This window comes from Uranotaenia lowii, chromosome 1 (genome assembly GCF_029784155.1).
Source record: "Uranotaenia lowii strain MFRU-FL chromosome 1, ASM2978415v1, whole genome shotgun sequence".
NCBI classification, from domain to species: domain Eukaryota; kingdom Metazoa; phylum Arthropoda; class Insecta; order Diptera; family Culicidae; genus Uranotaenia; species Uranotaenia lowii.
Window position 1 is genome coordinate 193585971 of NC_073691.1, and position 22706 is coordinate 193608676.

General features: G+C 31.2%; 1 protein-coding gene across 4 annotated transcripts in view; it reads right to left on the reverse strand.

The window, feature by feature from the left end:
- Nucleotides 1-21985, reverse strand: part of LOC129741972 (organic cation/carnitine transporter 2) — a 94911-nt gene extending 72926 nt beyond the window's left edge. Inside the window, exon 1 of one of the 4 annotated variants that reach the window (XM_055733814.1) lies at nucleotides 21519-21964. The gene's annotated coding sequence lies outside the window, so the exon portion shown is untranslated. Of the gene's footprint in view, nucleotides 1-19248; nucleotides 19379-21518 lie in introns of those variants that run through there. The other 3 variants (XM_055733834.1, XM_055733821.1, XM_055733827.1) reach the window with 3 other exon arrangements.
- Nucleotides 21986-22706: the final 721 nt, after the last annotated feature.

Sequence of the window (22706 nt, forward strand, 5' to 3'; positions counted from 1 at the left end):
AATTTTGACAATTTTGACAATTTTGACAATTTTGACAATTTTGACAATTTTGACAATTTTGACAATTTTGACAATTTTGACAATTTTGACAATTTTGACAATTTTGACAATTTTGACAATTTTGACAATTTTGACAATTTTGACAATTTTGACAATTTTGACAATTTTGACAATTTTGACAATTTTGACAATTTTGACAATTTTGACAATTTTGACAATTTTGACAATTTTGACAATTTTGACAATTTTGACAATTTTGACAATTTTGACAATTTTGACAATTTTGACAATTTTGACAATTTTGACAATTTTGACAATTTTGACAATTTTGACAATTTTGACAATTTTGACAATTTTGACAATTTTGACAATTTTGACAATTTTGACAATTTTGACAATTTTGACAATTTTGACAATTTTGACAATTTTGACAATTTTGACAATTTTGACAATTTTGACAATTTTGACAATTTTGACAATTTTGACAATTTTGACAATTTTGACAATTTTGACAATTTTGACAATTTTGACAATTCTGACAATTTTGACAATTTTGACAATTTTGACAATTTTGACAATTTTGACAATTTTGACAATTTTGACAATTTTGACAATTTTGACAATTTTGACAATTTTGACAATTTTGACAATTTTGACAATTTTGACAATTTTGACAATTTTGACAATTTTGACAATTTTGACAATTTTGACAATTTTGACAATTTTGACAATTTTGACAATTTTGACAATTTTGACAATTTTGACAATTTTGACAATTTTGACAATTTTGACAATTTGGACAATTTTGACAATTTTGACAATTTTGACAATTTTGACAATTTTGACAACTTTGACAATTTTGACAATTTTGACAATGTTGACAATTTTGACAATTTTGACAATTTTGACAATTTTGACAATTTTGACAATTTTGACAATTTTGACAATTTTGACAATTTTGACAATTTTGACAATTTTGACAATTTTAACAATTTTGACAATTTTGACAAATTTAACAATTTTGACAATTATGACAATTTTGACAATTTTGACAATTTTGACAATTTTGACAATTTTGACAATTTTGACAATTTTGACAATTTTGACAATTTTGAAAATTTTGACAATTTTGACAATTTTGACAATTTTGACAATTTTGACAATTTTGACAATTTTGACAATTTTGACAATTTTGACAATTTTGACAATTTTAACCTTTTTGACAATTTCGACAATTTTGACAATTTTGACAATTTTGACAATTTTGACAATTTCGACAATTTTGACAATTTTGACAATTTTGACAATTTTGACAATTTTGACAATTTTGACAATTTTGACAATTTTGACAATTTTGACAATTTTGACAATTTTGACAATTTTGACAATTTTGACAATTTTGACAATTTTGACAATTTTGACAATTTTGACAATTTTGACAATTTTGACAATTTTGACAATTTTGACAATTTTGACAATTTTGACAATTTTGACAATTTTGACAATTTTGACAATTTTGACAATTTTGACAATTTTGACAATTTTGACAATTTTGATAATTTTGACAATTTTGACAATTCTGACAATTTTGACAATTTTGACAATTTTGACAATTTTGACAATTTTGACAATTTTGACAATTTTGACAATTTTGACAATTTTGACAATTTTGACAATTTTGACAATTTTGACAATTTTGACAATTTTGACAATTTTGACAATTTTGACAATTTTGACAATTTTGACAATTTTGACAATTTTGACAATTTTGACAATTTTGACAATTTTGACAATTTTGACAATTTTGACAATTTTGACAATTTTGACAATTTTGACAATTTTGACAATTTTGACAATTTTGACAATTTTGACAATTTTGACAATTTTGACAATTTTGACAATTTTGACAATTTTGACAATTTTGACAATTTTGACAATTTTGACAATTTTGACAATTTTGACAATTTTGACAATTTTGACAATTTTGACAATTTTGACAATTTTGACAATTTTGACAATTTTGACAATTTTGACAATTTTGACAATTTTGACAATTTTGACAATTTTGACAATTTTGACAATTTTGACAATTTTGACAATTTTGACAATTTTGACAATTTTGACAATTTTGACAATTTTGACAATTTTGACAATTTTGACAATTTTGACAATTTTGACAATTTTGACAATTTTGACAATTTTGACAATTTTGACAATTTTGACAATTTTGACAATTTTGACAATTTTGACAATTTTGACAATTTTGACAATTTTGACAATTTTGACAATTTTGACAATTTTGACAATTTTGACAATTTTGACAATTTTGACAATTTCGACAATTTTGACAATTTTGACAATTTTGACAATTTTGACAATTTTGACAATTTTGACAATTTTGACAATTTTGACAATTTTGACAATTTTGACAATTTTGACAATTTTGACAATTTTGACAATTTTGACAATTTTGACAATTTTGACAATTTTGACAATTTTGACAATTTTGACAATTTTGACAATTTTGACAATTTTGACAATTTTGACAATTTTGACAATTTTGACAATTTTGACAATTTTGACAATTTTGACAATTTTGACAATTTTGACAATTTTGACAATTCTGACAATTTTGACAATTTTGACAATTTTGACAATTTTGACAATTTTGACAATTTTGACAATTTTGACAATTTTGACAATTTTGACAATTTTGACAATTTTGACAATTTTGACAATTTTGACAATTTTGACAATTTTGACAATTTCGACAATTTTGACAATTTTGACAATTTTGACAATTTTGACAATTTTGACAATTTTGACAATTTTGACAATTTTGACAATTTTGACAATTTTGACAATTTTGACAATTTTGACAATTCTGACAATTTTGACAATTTTGACAATTTTGACAATTTTGACAATTTTGACAATTTTGACAATTTTGACAATTTTGACAATTTTGACAATTTTGACAATTTTGACAATTTTGACAATTCTGACAATTTTGACAATTTTGACAATTTTGACAATTTTGACAATTTTGACAATTTTGACAATTTTGACAATTTTGACAATTTTGACAATTTTGACAATTTTGACAATTTTGACAATTTTGACAATTTTGACAATTTTGACAATTTTGACAATTTTGACAATTTTGAAAATTTTGAAAATTTTGACAATTTTGACAATTTTGACAATTTTGACAATTTTGACAATTTTGACAATTCTGACAATTTTGACAATTTTGACAATTTTGACAATTTTGACAATTTTGACAATTTTGACAATTTTGACAATTTAGACAATTTTGACAATTTTGACAATTTTGACAATTTTGACAATTTTGACAATTTTGACAATTTTTACAACTTTGACAATTTTGACAATTTGGATAATTTTGACAATTTTGACAATTTTGACAATTTTGACAATTTTGACAATTTTGACAACTTTGACAATTTTGACAATTTTGACAATGTTGACAATTTTGACAATTTTGACAATTTTGACAATTTTGACAATTTTGACAATTTTGACAATTTTGACAATTTTGACAATTTTGACAATTTTGACAATTTTAACAATTTTGACAATTTTGACAAATTTAACAATTTTGACAATTATGACAATTTTGACAATTTTGACAATTTTGACAATTTTGACAATTTTGACAATTTTGACAATTTTGACAATTTTGACAATTTTGACAATTTTGACAATTTTGAAAATTTTGACAATTTTGACAATTTTGACAATTTTGACAATTTTGACAATTTTGACAATTTTGACAATTTTGACAATTTTAACCTTTTTGACAATTTCGACAATTTTGACAATTTTGACAATTTTGACAATTTTGACAATTTTGACAATTTTGACAATTTTGACAATTTTGACAATTTTGACAATTTTGACAATTTTGACAATTTTGACAATTTTGACAATTTTGACAATTTTGACAATTTTGACAATTTTGACAATTTTGACAATTTTGACAATTTTGACAATTTTGACAATTTTGACAATTTTGACAATTTTGACAATTTTGACAATTTTGACAATTTTGACAATTTTGACAATTTTGACAATTTTGACAATTTTGACAATTTTGACAATTTTGACAATTTTGACAATTTTGACAATTTTGACAATTTTGACAATTTTGACAATTTTGACAATTTTGACAATTTTGACAATTTTGACAATTTTGACAATTTTGACAATTTTGACAATTTTGACAATTTTGACAATTTTGACAATTTTGACAATTTTGACAATTTTGACAATTTTGACAATTTTGACAATTTTGACAATTTTGACAATTTTGACAATTTTGACAATTTTGACAATTTTGACAATTTTGACAATTTTGACAATTTTGACAATTTTGACAATTTTGACAATTTTGACAATTTTGACAATTTTGACAATTTTGACAATTTTGACAATTTTGACAATTTTGACAATTTTGACAATTTTGACAATTTTGACAATTTTGACAATTTTGACAATTTTGACAATTTTGACAATTTTGACAATTTTGACAATTTTGACAATTTTGACAATTTTGACAATTTTGACAATTTTGACAATTTTGACAATTTTGACAATTTTGACAATTTTGACAATTTTGACAATTTTGACAATTTTGACAATTTTGACAATTTTGACAATTTTGACAATTTTGACAATTTTGACAATTTTGACAATTTTGACAATTTTGACAATTTTGACAATTTTGACAATTTTGACAATTTTGACAATTTTGACAATTTTGACAATTTTGACAATTTTGACAATTTTGACAATTTTGACAATTTTGACAATTTTGACAATTTTGACAATTTTGACAATTTTGACAATTTTAACAATTTTGACAATTTTGACAATTTTGACAATTTTGACAATTTTGACAATTTTGACAATTTTGACAATTTTGACAATTTTGACAATTTTGACAATTTTGATAATTTTGACAATTTTGACAAATTTGACAATTTTGACAATTTTGACAATTTTGATAATTTTGACAATTTTGACAAATTTGACAATTTTGACATTTTTGACATTTTTGACAATTTTGACAATTTCGACAATTTTGACAATTTTGACAATTTTGACATTTTTGACTTTAAGAATTTTATAATAAGAACTAACTAAAAGATTTCTTCTGCTTTTAACGGGTTAACTGCTTGTCGGGAATTCCGTCACTTGTTTTACTTAAAGCTTATGCATTTGTGAATGCTTTTGCAGCACTATTTCTGCACGAAGCATTTGAGATACATTTTCTTGCGCTCTAGCCCATCCACCCTCTCTGCTCGGGCTAAGACTGCTTTCGCAAAGACCAAGAGGGATTATCTTTTCCCCCATCAACCAAACAAGGAGCACTCGAGCTGGTCGTTGAAGAGCACTAAAGAGCACTATCTTGACGGGTCGTTTCTTTGGCTACAAAGTGTTTTTGAAATTGAAATTTGGAATTTTCAGTTAATTTTTTTGCAAATGTCATGTTGTTTTTTTTATAGTCTCGCTCCTCTGATAAAAAAAAATAAAATTTTCAATTAAAAAACAAAATTATAATTTTTATCTTACGATTTCCAATTTCGAACAATGGACATCAATTGTGAAAGATTCTAAATTTTCGAATAACTTTAATTTTTCCCCCAACTTTTTCATTTCATACCGTTGTTCCAAAATTCTCCCACCAGAGACGCCCGAAAGCTCCATAAACAAACTGGAACGAAACACTTTGAAAGAAAACACGAACGAAAAAAAAAGTCAGCTACAACAAAATGCATCCTTCTCGAAATGTTCAAGATCTTAAGCTTTATTTTTCCGAAAGATGCTGCCATTCAACAGCCATAAACTGCGCTGGAATCCAATCGTTCGCCCGGATTTCTTCGGGATTTGTTTTATTTTTGCCTCTTTTTTTTTCCTCTCCACACTCTTCAAGAAACGATCGTTTGATGCAAAGTGATTTTCAAGCGATGTGAAACCAGCTGACCAGATTGTGACACTCGAGGAAATGCTTTCTCTCTTTTCTTTTTTTATACATTTTAGTAGAATTTTTCGTTTGGATTTTTCGTGATGTGTTCTTAAACGTAATTTTCGTTCGCTTTTCCGAGCTGCTACCTCAAAAAAAGCGGAAATTGATTGCTTTAAACGAAAATTGTCAAACTGTTTGCCAAACTACATTTTGATTGGAATGTAGCTAAATCATTGTTTAACTTTTGAATTGACTGTTGATAGGAATTTGCTTCGATTCGTTATGCATATTCATCTCTTATTAGTGATTATCATATCTGGAATCATAAATCTGGATTTCATTCTTAACCTTAAAGGTAAACAAACACACCCCCGCCAACCCATATTTATGTCAATGGATGCAAACCATAGCGATAAATCACATTCCATTTGAATAAAGATGACATTTGTTAACAGGGGAAACACCTAACATGAAACCGAGGAATTCAACGGTGAAAATGATGATTTTTCTCGGGCTAAGGTGCCCATTTGGGTGACGCAACTAACGCATTCTCAGCATCTTGAGATGCTTAATTTTGCATTTGCATACCGATACTATACCATTAATTCAACTGAGTAAACGTAACTTTGATTGTAAACAAACCTAACCTGTTCTTATTTAGGCGTGGGAGTTCAGTTTTGTAAAGTCTCATTGCAGAATCAAACAAATGGCTTCGAAGTCATTAGAGTTTCAAATCTTTGTTATAGAAGCTCGAGCCAAATCCAAAACAAAAAAATTGGGGGCGTCTGAGTGGGTGTTTATGGGGAATTTAAAATACTGTTCCAATATTTCCGCACACAAAAACTGTAACTAATAAAGTTTGTAAAAAAATTGAAGTTAAAGAATGTTAACGCAAATAAATATTACCAATCTAACCACATTGAATGATCTTCTGAAAACAATGTAAAACATCTTACACGAAATCTTCGTTAAAAATTTCAAGAAGAAAAACAACCTTTAGACAGTAGAGCTCAGACTGAGTTTTTCAGAGATATTCATTTGAGTGCAACCTAAAACAACATTTCAAAACCTTAAATACATTCCATATTTTTTGTTACAATGAGCAAGATGGCAAGATTAATTAAAATTCAATATTGCTCTTATACCCACCTGATTGAAGGGGTCACTAATTTACTGGAATGGATCTTTTAGGCTCGGTACTGAACTTAAAATCAGAACCTGAATACCGCAAAATTTTTTTTTTCAAAATTCGGAAATCACAACCATTTCTCAGGAATGAAAACCATTTGAGATTCCTAATCATCAAAGCATTAAAAGAGAATTAGCCCAAGAGTAAACATCGATCACAGTTGTACCGGATAAGTTTTTCAACAACGATCCGCCAACTGCAACGTTGATAAAGTCGCGAATGCCATAAAGATGGTAAAACGAATATAATCGACACAAGAAAAAAAATTTGAACAGCTTTATCATAATGGAATAAAATATAAATTTAAAAAAAGGAAACAAATCATATGAGTTACTTGGAGCCTTGCATATAAGCTTATTTCGAGAAAATAAGCTTTTGGCGCTGGTCTGCGCGATTTTATTCTTTTTTGAACGCAATTAATGTTGCACATCACAGCAATTAAAAAATAAACAACCAAATTTCAGAATCTATAACAAAATAATCAAAACCTTAATTGGATTGTAGTTTTCTAATCTAAACCATGTTTAACATATTTAAAAGCCGATTCGAAGGCCGTACACCTATACAAATCACTTCAAAGGCGCTGACTTTAAACTTTTAAAAGACTATTAATTGCTAGAAAATATAATGAGAAATTATGACAACTTTTCTTCACAAGGTGAATCTCAGGGTAGAAATAATCTTTTTAACAGATCCTTTATTTTTTTTTTTAAACACGCAAATGGAAGAAAATTTTATTCAGAACAGGGCCAGATTAAGCCTGCATGGAATTTTTTTATCGGGGCCAAGGTTGCCGAAATCACAGAAAAATCTGGAATTTTGCAAAATTTTGAGCAAATTTTCATCACAGAATCTGTGTCACAGAACACAAATGCTGGAAATTTTCACAGATTTCACAGTTTTTTTTAATTTTGAATGGATTCTCGAAATTATACTTTTTTGGACAGTATCAAATCTAGATTTCTTACTTTGAATTTGAAAAGTATGATAAAATTTGTAATGGTAATTGATTTTGCTCAACTAAAATGTGAAAAAGTCCCAATTCATCGAGAATTTTTATGAAATTCAAGGAAATAGCATCACAGAAATCCATCACAGAATTTTTGGTTTAAATCCCAGAAAGTCAGAATTATTTTTTTTTAAACTTTTTTTCGGCAACCTTGATCAGGGTTCCTAAAGAACTATTGTTGTACAACGTCTAAGAACTAAACTTTGAGAAACTGATGAAAAGTTCAGCGAACAACTAGCTTAAAATGTATGACAAAAAAGAATGAAAAAGATATAATCGACCATTCGAGTATGAAAACTCAGGTGAAGGCAATTCAATCTCCAAGTCCAAATGTTCATTTTTAGGAAATGTATTGTCTTTCCAGTTTATTTAAGGTTCTAGTAGTTAAAGTTGAAATTCAGAATCCAAAGTTTAATGCTTTGGAGAAGCAAGTTTTTAAATTACAAATCTTACACAATGATACCTTATTGAAACAAAAAATCATTTAAATTGATAATTTAATGCACACATTCAATTTAAGATTAAAAATAATTCCGAAGTCAGACAAAAATTGACAACAACAACACGTTTCAGTTTTTTATTGAAATTTGTATGGAAGAAGAAATATTTGCATTTTAAATCATCCAAAAAAATATGCTTGAAATGAAGTTTATTTTTAATTATTGGCTTACTGACAGCCTGTACTTAAGCTTCTTTTTTTGGTTGAGAAGAAGCTAAGAATTTCACGAAAAAAGTTATAACGATTTCCACATAAAAAAAAATTTGAATTCAATGAAAATTTTTAAAAATTGTCCGGTTTTGCTCGGTTTTTGTTAAAGTTTATTAAGTCAATAAATGCTTAGGCTACGCAAAGCATTTTTTAGCTCAATACTGATGTTATGAAATCGCTTGGTACATCTTTGTACCTGAAAATGATCACATTTTCATATGTGATGAAAGAAATTAGAGAAACATGAACTATCAAAGAACGAAAGAACATAAGCCGTAAATATCATGAAAGTTTCGAAAAAGATACAACGGCTCACCGACAGGACTTGAACCTGCAATCTCCGCTTCGGTACAACGGCGCGTTAGCCAATTCCACCACGGTGAACGTGATGGAACCAGCGAACACGAGCAATCGAGCTCTGCCGATCAACTGCTGGACCTTCTATCGAAACACCACGTATATCCCGCATGTGATCTTTCCCTCTATTGATCCAAGCGATTTCATAACATCAGTATTGATTTCAACAGAGCAACACCTCCCTGTGTAACTGGTCTGCTCGGAACCTTGAGCGGCACTGATTGCTTCTTCATCTGACCGTAAGTTGCGGCAAACCCGAAGCAATCGACCATGTGCTCGCTCGGCTAAAATCCCGAGTCGATGGGTGGGGTTAGAGAAACAAGAGAGATCAATAGAGGGAAAGATCACATGCGGGATATACGTGGTGTTTCGATAGAAGGTCCAGCAAATGATCGGCAGAGCTCGATTGCTCGTGTTCGCTGGTTCCATCACGTTCACCGTGGTGGAATTGGCTAACGCGCCGTTGTACCGAAGCGGAGATTGCAGGTTCAAGTCCTGTCGGTGAGCCGTTGTATCTTTTTCGAAACTTTCATGATATTTACGGCTTATGTTCTTTCGTTCTTTGATAGTTCATGTTTCTCTAATTTCTTTCATCACATATGAAAATGTGATCATTTTCAGGTACAAAGATGTACCAAGCGATTTCATAACATCAGTATTGATTTCAACAGAGCAACACCTCCTTGTGTAACTGGTCTGCTCGGAACCTTGAGCGGCACTGATTGCTTCTTCATCTGACCGTAAGTTGCGGCAAACCCGAAGCAATCGACCATGTGCTCGCTCGGCTAAAATCCCGAGTCGATGGGTGGGGTTAGAGAAACAAGAGAGATCAATAGAGGGAAAGATCACATGCGGGATATACGTGGTGTTTCGATAGAAGGTCCAGCAGTTGATCGGCAGAGCTCGATTGCTCGTGTTCGCTGGTTCCATCACGTTCACCGTGGTGGAATTGGCTAACGCGCCGTTGTACCGAAGCGGAGATTGCAGGTTCAAGTCCTGTCGGTGAGCCGTTGTATCTTTTTCGAAACTTTCATGATATTTACGGCTTATGTTCTTTCGTTCTTTGATAGTTCATGTTTCTCTAATTTCTTTCATCACATATGAAAATGTGAACATTTTTTAGCCTTTTTTTTTATTTTTATCCAACGGTTTAACAGCTTTTACATAAGCTGTCAAAAATGATAAAATAAAAAAAAAATTTTTTGCATAACATCGAATATCTTTTCTGAAGTTAAAGTAAGGTTTAAAGTTTGTTCACATGAAATCGACTACAAGAATCAAGCAATATTTAAAATTCAGGTATATATATATATATATTTTTTTTTTTTTGCTACTCCGTGATTGATCAAGGCCATCAATTTTGTGCAAGGACCAAAAGAATGGTGCTTGGGACTAGCAGTTCATTCGCAATGCACAAAACTCATGCTCTCCCTTTGAAAATGATCAATAACGGCGCCGACCACGTCCTAGTAGTCAATGAGGGATGCAGGAAGGATTGTTAGTAGGATACTTCATACGATCAATTAACAACCTTTTGCCCCTTTATATTCCAAAGATAAATTTTGAAAAATTTAGAAACAAAGGTAAATCAATATCTTCAACTATAGAAACCGTCTATACGACTGCGAATCTATAGTGAAATATCCAGGGAAAGGGTTTTGTTAGTTGCGGAAGGTTTAAGATCAGAATCCATTTTGGCAAATGGTGCGATCAAGTTTTCCTACACCTCCTATGCTCCTAGATATTTCCTAAGGAAACTCCTACTTCTATCTATTAGGCAACGACGGAAAGGCAAAAATGTTACCATAATGCAGTTATGGTGAATAAAGCATATTATAAAAATCTTCTTGAAGCTAACTTATTTTTCTAGCTATTATTCCTGTTATATTGATGTTTTTTTTCCAAAAACGACCCTTCAAAATGAAGAGATACTTCAAAGTTTAATTATAACTAAATTTTTGATGTCTTATGCTTTATAATAAATACCTCGTTTTTAAGTTAAAAAAATTAAATGAGATTTCTGTTTTAATAAGTGTTGATTTTGGAAACTCATAAATTCGATTCTACTCTTTGCCTCATATTGATTTCACTATTAAGGTGCATTAACAGTTCTTTCGAACGTGAAAATGAAAATACTTATATTCTTCAAAAACTCGACTATGCTGCATTTCATGGCTGCGAAACTAGGTGGAATAGATGCGGAATGGTTGAATGATTATTTTTGAACTGATTTCCTTGTTCAAAACCCTTTAACATTGGTTTTATTTCAATTCCCCCGATTTTCACTGCGGAATATTTTTTCCGCGTTCACTGACATTCCACTCGAAGTGTAAACGCACTGAGCGAACGTGAAAACGGAAAACGAACAAGAGTGGTGAATATAAATTCCGCGTTCATTTTCACGTCCAAATGGCAATGTGCATTCTGAAAAAAATTTCACCGATGACGGAAAATTTTTTTGCTCCATAAAAATTAGTTTTTAAATTGCAGGCACATTAGAAGGCAATGAAAGGCTTGAAAATACTACGAGTTTGAAATGAGTCGAATTAGATAAATTTTTTTCCCCCCGACGAGACATTAAAACTTTCAAAGTTCTTCCCGGTTCGCTAACAATCCTGCAACACATTTTAATCCTTTCCCCTCCGCGATCCAAATATAATAACGTATTAGAGATGTACCGAATAGTGGTATTCGGCGAACGGCCGAATACCGAATATTGACCTCTTCAACTATTCGGCCAAATATAATATTCGACCGAATATTCGGTCGAATATACTATTGAGTTCTTAATGGAAAAAAAATCAAGCGATTATTTCAATGCTTTCTATTTCTTACATCTTAATGCCCCTCATGTTTTAGTCGATTATTTTCAACCAGATGATATTATCGGATTATGTATTACAAGATATTTTTTAAGTAGGGGTCTTTCTGATTCTCAAAATGCCACCAATAACTGAAAAGACATCAGATGACTTGTCGCTTCTGGGGCGTTTATCACCCAAGAGATTGCAATCATGTGGAATTTTGGATAAAACATGTCGAAACAGGTGCCGAGCTATTTGAAGTTGCTTCTCTGATATTGAATAACATGAAACTCGGATTTGAGTAATATATCTTTAAAATTAAGCATACCATACTTTCAACCACACGTATCCACACTGTTAGGCGATCAGGACGGGATTTGAAAAAAAAAATTAAAAAAGGGCACAATTAAACATATTTTGAATTTTTTTAAAAACGCTATTGAACACAAAATCTCCAATTTTTTTATGAGGAATTTGAGTTTTTTTATTTGAATTAGCGAATAATATGAATAAACCTGAATAAAACTCGAGAATTTTTTAACAATATCTGAACAAACCGGCCAGATTTGACCTATCTGGGTTTTTATTGGATTTATGTGCAAGCCTGAATATATCCGGAAAATCTGGAATAAACAATAACCAAAGCATAAAGCGATAACGTTCAGCATTCTCCTGTATAATCTACAGTGAAAGATACGCGGATACTGAAACCATAAGGTTTTAGTGATTGTGTAGCTTTTACAACATTACTTTGGATTTTTTTAAATAAATTATCCCAAATTTTTGAAAAATTTACAAGTCTGTAGTAGATATTCGGCCTATTCGGCCTATTCGGCCGAATACTTAGCTCAACTATTCGGTGAGCCGAATATTCGGCTTAACGGTTTTTTGGCGGTATTCGGCCGACCGAATATTCGGTACATCTCTATAACGTATAATAACGTATAAATTTTCGACAATTTTTTAGTTTTTGTACTCGTTTTTCAAACACCTATTTTTTTTTAAATGAGAAAATCTGGAATAATTTCCTTCTTGCCTTCCAGTCAGCAGGGCATGAAAACAACATCCATTTAAAAACGGTATAAATTCTCAAATGAAAAAAAACATTTTCTAAATATAAAAAGGATATTCAAAAATAATATTCGAAAAAAGGAACTAAAGAACTATAGGCGATACTTGCTGTTGGAGGGCTACAAAGAAACTGTATTAAAAGTTGCACTTCAAAATGCTTAAAAAAACATAACAGAAAATACGGTAAAAATTCAAATTTTCTATGAGTTTTTCTACATTGTATAGAATTTTAAAATTGAAAAATAATATAACTGCATCTTACATAAAAAAAATACGTTAAGTTTAATCTGGTATATGGTTAAATATGGTGAAATATGTTAATTACTTTGTGGTTAAATTGACGACTACGGAACCTTATAGTACTTCCGAGAACTTATCGATTAAAGCTACAAATGCAGGATTTGTTGAAACAAAAGTATAGATGTCGAAATTTTCATTATTTTTTTTTTTGTAACGTTTAAAAAGCTGTGGGAAACTAAAACTCAAAAGAAATGTAGGGAAAAAAACAAAACACAGAAAACAAGGAAAATTAACGGTTCAAAGTAAATTTTGAAAACCTAATAAAAATAAATAGTTAGCTTGGGTACTTTTCAATGCTTCAACTTTTGCTCGTTAACCTCTACGGTCCGCTTGCGGCTCCTTGCGGCATAATGGTTGCACTGCGTTTCCTAAAATCCGGAGGGACCCTTTTTCTCCCTGATCGTTAGTTCCATTTTTGGTGTGTAATGAATGACTACAACTGGGGCCTTCCGTCCCGAACTCATGGTTAACACTTGATTTTAAATGATTTTTGGATTTTTTTCACAAGCTTGAAATTAAGAGCTCGAAAAAAACACGTCAGTTATTTTGTCACAGACTACTTAGATCTCCTTTTCCATGAGAATGATTTTATAAAATCAAAACAAAGTATTTTAAGGCATTTTCCCAAAAAATCAACTTTTATTTGACGTTAAATGAGGCGACTATTTTTTTTATTTCGGCACTTATAGCCCATTGGCTTCATATATGTATATTTCCCTCATGATTTTTGAAAAGTACAGACCCCGTTCGATATTGGCAACATGCCCGAACATTTTGTGTTGCCAAAATCGAACGGTTTTTTTTATGAAATTCTTTTCTTTCAATTTTACAAAATAACTATTTTTCTAATCGTCAATGTTGTTTCTAGTCAATTTCCGACGACAATTTTTAGTCATTTCTTTAATAATTTTTTCTCATTTTTGGATGCATTTTGCACTACTCTTGATTTGTTTATAATCTTGATTGTTTTTGTCATATTTGCTGTTTTTGTCATTTTTCATCATTTTTTAGTTGTTTCTTGTCATTTTTAGTCTTTTGTTCGTATTTTTTTTTAAATTTTTTTTTAATTTTTCAGATTTTATGATTTTTAAGTACTTTATAATTTAAAAAAAATTGTTTTTCTTGTTGTACTTTATCACCATTTCAGAACATTAAAACGTATTTATGGGGTTTGTTTCAATTATATTGGTCCTGTTATAGAGAAAACTAGAAGGTAATGTCGCTTCTAAAAACCGTTCTATTTTGGCACATGTAACAAAATCGGATGTTGCCAAAATCGAATGTTGCCAAAATCGAATGTTGCCAAAAACGAACGGGGTCTGTATCATTAAAACTTCACACAAAGAATCTAAAATGTAATAAATACAACAGAATTAAATTCAAATTCCATGAAGATACAGACAGTTCTCCTGTGAAATTCAAAACCGAGAATAGCAATTAATTCTGACCCACAATTCAAAGCCCAAAGCTTTACCTAATATGACAAATTGGTTGAATGATATCACCTACCAATTCAATATTGCTTTTTTCATCCTATATCAACACTGTTGGTGTTAAAATATGTTTTGGACAATTTCCAGAATTTTTAAAATAAATATTTTTATTATTAAGTTTCCAGTCTAGGCTAAAATTCAAATTAATGATTCAACTTTTCAATCTCGTTTTCATATGCTTAAATATGGATATTATACATCATTTGCCTAATGAAGCAAATTATGCTGTAAGTAAGGCTCAATTTTTCGGTGTATCATTCATTCAAATTGTTTTTGCAGAATTAAACGCTGCTGATGTTTTGGGCATTTCCGGGGATAATAGACACTTCCTATTGATTCTTTTTTCGAATTATCATCAAATTATGCTAAGCTTTGTCCGGATTTTATGTTGAAAAATTCGAGATCAAATTCCCAATTAAAAAAAAAAAATTAACAAAACCCCCAAGGTTTTGTTGAAATTTTTCTAGCCATAAAATTGCGGGAAAAATTTTGTTATGCTTACTCTAGGGGGCCCGCTTAACTTATAGTGCAGAAAAACTATTCGAGATATCATTTCGATGGGGCTCCTTTACCTGTTATATTAAACATTTTAATTACGAATTTAATTTTTTTTTTAACTTTCACTTAGTGTCCTATAGTGCACAACGTATAGTTTCGGAGATTGAACAAAGCTACTGTATATAATGGAAGTGAATCAAATGTGAAGAGATTCGGCAGTGAAATTATAAGTGTTGTAAACGAGTTTTGGAGTAGTGTTTCTGTTTAAGTGATGTGCGAAGTGCTGGTGCGTGCGTGAAGCACGGAGTTTTGAAGTTTTTTTCATGCCAAAGCGAATAATATGCAAATTTGTTTTGTTGTTTGCCATCTTGGGAATTATGATGACGCCATTATGAAGAGGTTTGCTACAGCTTACTCGATCCGAAGAAGAGATGGCGCTAATGTAGAAAAGTCCCAACCTACATTACGCTGCCATCTTCTGGTATATTTAGTAAGTATGTTGTGTCGGCATCTAGTGACGAGCTCCAGTTGTATTTCTTTCTTTTTTTTTAACGCGAAAAGGTTCAGTTGCTGACTGATTCCATAGGTTTATTTGAAAGATGTTGATGCATTACCCAATTTAAAGCGAGGAAGTTTTATTCTTCTCAAAGAGCATGTTTATTTTTCAAAATTTAGGATCTGTTAAGACTTTTTGAATATTTAAAAGCAAACTTTTCTTTATCAAGTTTTTTGACGAAGTGTTGTCATTTGAATTCAAAAATTAGAAATCGAATGAAGAGGGCGTTAGAGAGCTTTAAGTTTTTCGATTGAAGCGTTACAGATGTCACTTTAGAAAATTTTGTTCGTAATTCTAATTGGAAAGAATCTACTCGATAACAAGATCTCTTCATCTCATATTTCAAATTGTTCAATACACAATCTCGTTTCACAATTCGAAAAAATATTGAAACTTCTCAATTGTTTTTGTTCTGTTTTAAAAATAGTTTTAATAGTTTGAAGATACTAATGATGAGATAAGAAAGCATTTACTTTGCAAAAACCAAGTGTAAAATAATCTTTAAAAAATCGGAAACAGTAACGGTTTATGTTTATTTATTTATTTTTTTAAATATTCACAATGCAATAGAATATATAGTTACAATAAAACAGTGAACTATATCTGTTGAAAAAAAAAAGACTCTGATGTCGTAAAGATGGAAAAGTGCACCATTAAACAATACCTCGATCAAGAAGCATCAAAATGAAACGAGAGAATGACATAGTTGAGTGTAACAATAAATCTCATTCAAAGTAGTTATAAACAAATATACAGCTTTTTTGCTTTGAAATCAGTTGAAAATAATTTATGCTTCATAAGTGTTGAAATTGATTTCGTGAGTGATAAAATTCGTTGCATCGTTGCCAAGTGCATTATACGTGTATGAAAGTGCCACGTTAGGACGCTTTGCTTTTCTCGTCTTAAGCGCGCGGTAAAATTCGGTGAGTTACGCCGGTGCTAAGTACATTGTTAGTTAGAACGTATGAAAACGCGATGTACTCGATAGTGTGCAACGCGACGATTTTTAACTTTGCTTTGATCACATCCCTTCCCAAAGGGAATCCAGATCTTATTTGCCTTTCCCACTAACAAACCCTCCTTCCTGTGATGACCGTGGAGATTTAGAGGTGTATTCGGTCTCTAGTAGCAACGGAAGTCGAACTAACAATCCTTTCCTTTCCCCGATGAACCGTAAGGACGTGGCCGGCGCCGTTATTGACCATATAAGATAAGGAACCTTCGAAACGTGCACACAGAAAATGGTAAGCTAATCCCAAGCCCCATTTATTTGGATCTATGTGCAATTTTGATGGTTCTTGTCAATCACGGAGTAGCAACTACTGAAATGTACGGTTTATCTAAGCTCAAGCTCAAGCTCAAGCTATAGTGCACAACGTATAGTTTCTAACTTCAGCTTTCTTGGAATAAAAGTGAATTTATTCCACTGTAACTGATCTACAGTCTTTTTTTCGAAGCTTGTTTTTACGGATTTATTTTTCTCAGACTTTGATTTACGGAAAATTTAAGTGTTTAAGCTGAAATTTGTCTGAACATCATATTTGCGTTACGTTACGAAGTTTTCAAAACTATAAATTGTGTATAAATCGGTTGGTTTTAGTCAGGAGTGTCAAATTGACACTCCTGATTTATCGAGCATCAGTCATACTAGATGAACTGATAATATTCACTGGACACACGATTTCGTTAGTTGGATAATTTTTTCAGCAGCACACAATATCGCTGAAAAATATCGATTCCAGAGTGCGTATCAATAGATTTGAAGAATTGCTATCCCAATTGGAAAGTGCCACCCATCTTTTAAGGAAATTATGCAATTTCGATAATACAATCGGGCTAAACAGGCATTTTTTTCTCAAATTTTGCCGGTTCATAATACTGACGGTAGGTGGAAAAGTTAACCAGAAAAATTTCGGATTTTTCATTAAAATCCGGGCAATATATAGAAAAATTATGTCATAACCCAAGAATTCTTTAACCAAAATAAAAAAAACAAAGAAATTTTTTTTTGTAATGATTCTCGGCAGATTTTAAATCGAATTTAGGGTTCCAAAATATCCTTTATGATTATTTTTATAAACCTTGCTTCAAAAATTTCGTTTTGAACGCATAAATAAACACGTTTTACAACCCGCTTTTTTCCTGTATTATTGACAAAAAAAGTGAATAAATCTGGGCAAAATCCGGGCATTTTTCAATGAAATCTGGGCAACCGGGCCAGACCGAACTTTTCTGGGCAATCGAATTAAGGACGCCAAAATCTTCCAAAAACAATGGCACTCAAATGTTGTTCCCTAGTGTAATCTAAACTATTTTTTGAGTTTATTTTTTTCACTTTTTATTATTTCTTCACGATTCTGAACGTCTGGTTATGTTTTCAATCCATGAAGTTGTTGAATAAATCACTTCTTAATCCGAAATTCTTCTCTTCCATCGCAATTTTCATGCCCTTTGTAGATGAATAAAGAATTTAACACCCATGTAAACTTCTAAATGGAAAACATAATCAAAGTTAAAATAAAAGGTTATATGCATTTCGCTTAAGAATTCAAACTAAAACTTGGGATTCATAAATGAAGTAAGGATTCAGAATTCCGATTCAGAGCTCAGAATCAGAATTCAGATTCAGAATTCAGATTCAGAATTCAGATTCAGAATTCAGATTCAGAATTCAGATTCAGAATTCAGATTCAGAATTCAGATTCAGAATTCAGATTCAGAATTCAGATTCAGAATTCAGATTCAGAATTCAGATTCAGAATTCAGATTCAGAATTCAAATTCAGAATTCAGATTCAGAATTCAGATTCTTGTAAATTTATTTTTCGGCATATCGGTGAAAAGTAGTTATGAAATTGATAAAGATGGATAGAGAAGTGAGAAGAAAATTTACAGATGTTGAAAAGAGCGAAAGAGCATTTTTGCGAGGAAACTTATTAACGTACACCATACTTTACCCTGCAACATTTCATTATTTAGGAGAAGTAGTACCGGGATAGAGGTGGCACTACCTTAACCTATACAATGAAATCTGGTTGGTCCGAAGTCTACATGTGGTGAACACGTAGGGTAAATGATCTTGAGCGGAACTAGTCAAAATCTGATCTTGAGCGGAACCATTTACTTTTTCTAAGTTCTAGGCAATGAGTGTTTATGAATCTTACCAAATTGTTAAAAAAAACACCTTTTCAAGATCTTTTCATACAAGCATTGACATTTTTGCTAATATTTATTAACTGAAATAATGTTATTAGAAGATTTAAAAACATACCCATTTCTGCTGCAATTTTCATCAATCTACGCTGACTTTGAACGTCAATTTATGTCACCCTTGATCGTTGTAAACTGATTCTCAATGATTAAAATGGTAGAAAAACTCATAAAAAAGCAGTATTCGGGTTTTTGGTAACAAGTTTTCCATCAGAATATCAATAAATAGCGTAGTTTTTAAAAGTAAAATATGATCTTGAGTGGAACCATCTTTGATCTTGAGCGGAACTACTAGCTTCCGAAATAAACCGCTAGGTGCGCTGCCTTATGCCTAATGTCTCACACGCAGTTTTTACCCCTGAATGTATGCAGCACATTTGTATATTTCTTATTCTATCAACTTTAGGGAAAGAAAAAATGTAAAATAAGGTTCGAAATGAACAAAAACTAATTAATTGGTGACACAGCGTACCAAACAAGGCACACAATCTTTCTTTCAGAGGGACGACGAGAAGGAGAAGAAAGGCTTTCATACATATTTTTGGCATAATTCGAGAACTAATGAAGCCAATAAAGTTAAGTCATTATTTCAGAATAAGAATCAATCTTCATTGCCATTACTATTCGTACTTTATGAAGTAGCTTTCTTTTAAAGAGATTGTTTTAGATGTTCGCATTCAAATTTAAAACGATATACTACTTAATAAACAAAAATTCAAATTGTTTTTTACACCCATTCTTTCAGTTTTACAAAGTGTAGCAAAGCACACCGGGATAGCTATTTTATAATACTTCACGATTCAATTGGTGGCCTGGTATTGAAAACCTATCCGATTCCCTTGTCCCTTGACTTTACACTTGAGCTCGAACTGGAAATCGGTTTGAGAAATAGTTGTTTTATCAATTGAGATAAATAATTAATGTTTCCATAAATTTTTAATATAAATAAATGTTAACGTGATTCATAAGAAACTGGAATTTGTAATGAACTTTATTCTTTGAATGAGTTGCTTACAGCAAGGTTGTCGAAATCACAGTAAAATCTGTTATTTCACAAAATTTTGAGGAAACTTTTATCACAGCATCTGTGTCACAGAACACGATATTTTGAAATATTTACAGATTTCACAGAATTTTTTAATTCCGAATGGATTTCCAAAATTATAATTTTTTTGGTCAATATAAAATTAAGGTTTCTTACTTTGATCTAGAAAACTATGAAAAGATTTTCAACGTAAACTGATTTTTCCCAACTTAAATATAAAAGAAAAAGTATGAAAAGACTTTCAACGTAAACTGATTTTTCCCAACTAAAATATGAAAATGACCCAATTTATCATGAATTTCCAATAAAATTAAAGGAATTAAGGGAATAAGGATTAAAAAAAATTAGAGTTTTTTCTCAAAAACATTGATTCAGAGCAATGTACAGTTTTTTTTACCAAATCTGTAATTTAAGGCATCTTCTTTTGTTTTACTAACTTTGTCGTTACCTTCAAAAGTTGTTCGGGGCAGTATGATCCTACACACGCACATCCACACAATCAATCAAATATACTATCGTATTTAATTTTTGAGATTGAAAAAAACTAAAATTTGAGTTTAGAAAATCGATTCTTTTAAAATAGAATACAGTGCATCAAAGGGAAAATTGGACTTTTTTTAAGCAAGAAATAAATTTTAACGGATATTTTGAGAACAGCTTTGGAACGCAGAGTTTCTTTTTTTCACGTAAAAACATTAATTTTTGAACTTTAAAATCTTCAAAGATGAAATTTAATTGAAGTTTTCACAGTTACACAAGTATTAGGAATAAGAGCTATTAAAAATGTTGACAGAAGAAAATGGTTCCGCTCAAGATCATATTTTAGTTCCGCTCAAGATCAGCGTGGTTCCGCTCAAGATCAGAATTCTTACTTCAGTAAAACAACTCTAGAGTTATTAGGATTTACTCTAAAATATTTTAAAAATCATCATTAGAGAGCAGAAACCAATATCTATCCGCTGAACAGAAAATTTTTTTGTTCGGATAAAATCCAAAGCCATACCGCTTGGTCAACTGTTCCGAGTTGCGTCGAATTTAGCCAATTGGTTCCGCTCAAGATCATTTACCCTATACTCCGGACGGGCAGAATTCAGATTCAGAATTCAGATTCAGAATTCAGATTCAGAATTCAGATTCAGAATTCAGATTCAGAATTCAGATTCAGAATTCTGATTCAGAATTCAGATTCAGAATTCAGATTCAGAATTCAGTTTCAGAATTCTGAATCAAAATTTACAATTATTTGAGTTCAATTCACATCATCTATCCATATCTTTGATTCTGACCTCAGAACGACGATTGTTAAGATTCAAATGTTCACAGCATATTCACTCCATCAATTGAGTTTGTGATCCACTTTTTTAAAAAAACTTCCACTTAATTTTTTATTCGAAAACTTATTCCACAAACTGTTGACACCGATAAGAAAAATCGACCAAACGCACCCGCGCGCGCACTCCCGTTTCAAGTTGGGCGCAAATCGAGAATCAATCCGCGTTTACAATCGCACGCTCCCTAGTTCGAACAGACCCGGTGACTTACTGAACCCGACCGGAGATTCTACTAACTGCTACTGCCACCGACTTGCTGATACTGTCAAGAACCTGCTGCTAATCAGAACTTATCGACGGACGGCGCGGCGGGTGTCTTCTACAAACTCCGGGGATGAGCTGAGCTGGAACAGCTTCTTGAGCCACACTCGGCACACGAGATAATTCTTCTAACGGCAGATCAGGATCCATCATTGTAGTAGACCTAAGTAATAGCACCAGTACAGCTTCTGGATTCGCACGTTATCTTCTCGTTAATAAAGAGTAACAATGATTTATACACGCCTGGACGACCAGAGACCGGTTGCGGCTACGCGACACGCCTCGCGGGGCCTCTTCAATGGGCAATCCGGCAGAAGCTTGGCTTGAGGATTGAGGAAGCGAAAAGTCTTAATCCTGCGAGTAATGTTTCCTCGCAACTTTATAACCGGTGGTAAACAAACGCGGTAATGGTTTTACAATTTTGTTTATCGTAAAATGGGAAACAGAAATTATAGAACACTAAGAGTTTCGTACCCTCAACTTTGATTCCTCCAATGTTGCTCAGAAGACTAAGTAGCAACATTGTTGTGATTCTTTATATTTTATATTTTAATTAAACGTAGTACTTACAACTTTTAATTAGGTGTAAGACATGATATAATGTTTGTTGAACGTAGTTTAAAATTGAAATCAGTTGCTTGGTATTATATTAGCTAGCCTAGGCGTAGCGACGAAAAGCGCACGCAATTTTTAAACATAACACATGTTTTGAACGTTTCGGCTTGATTGATGTATCTATGCGCCAGCAGTAGTGCAGTACATTTAATTCAACATACCTTTTCCGTTATGCTATATCAGACTAATAAAATTACGATTGGCAACAAATTGTGCTAGAAAATTTAAATCAACAAAAATAAGCGGGGGAAATAAGAAAATTTATTA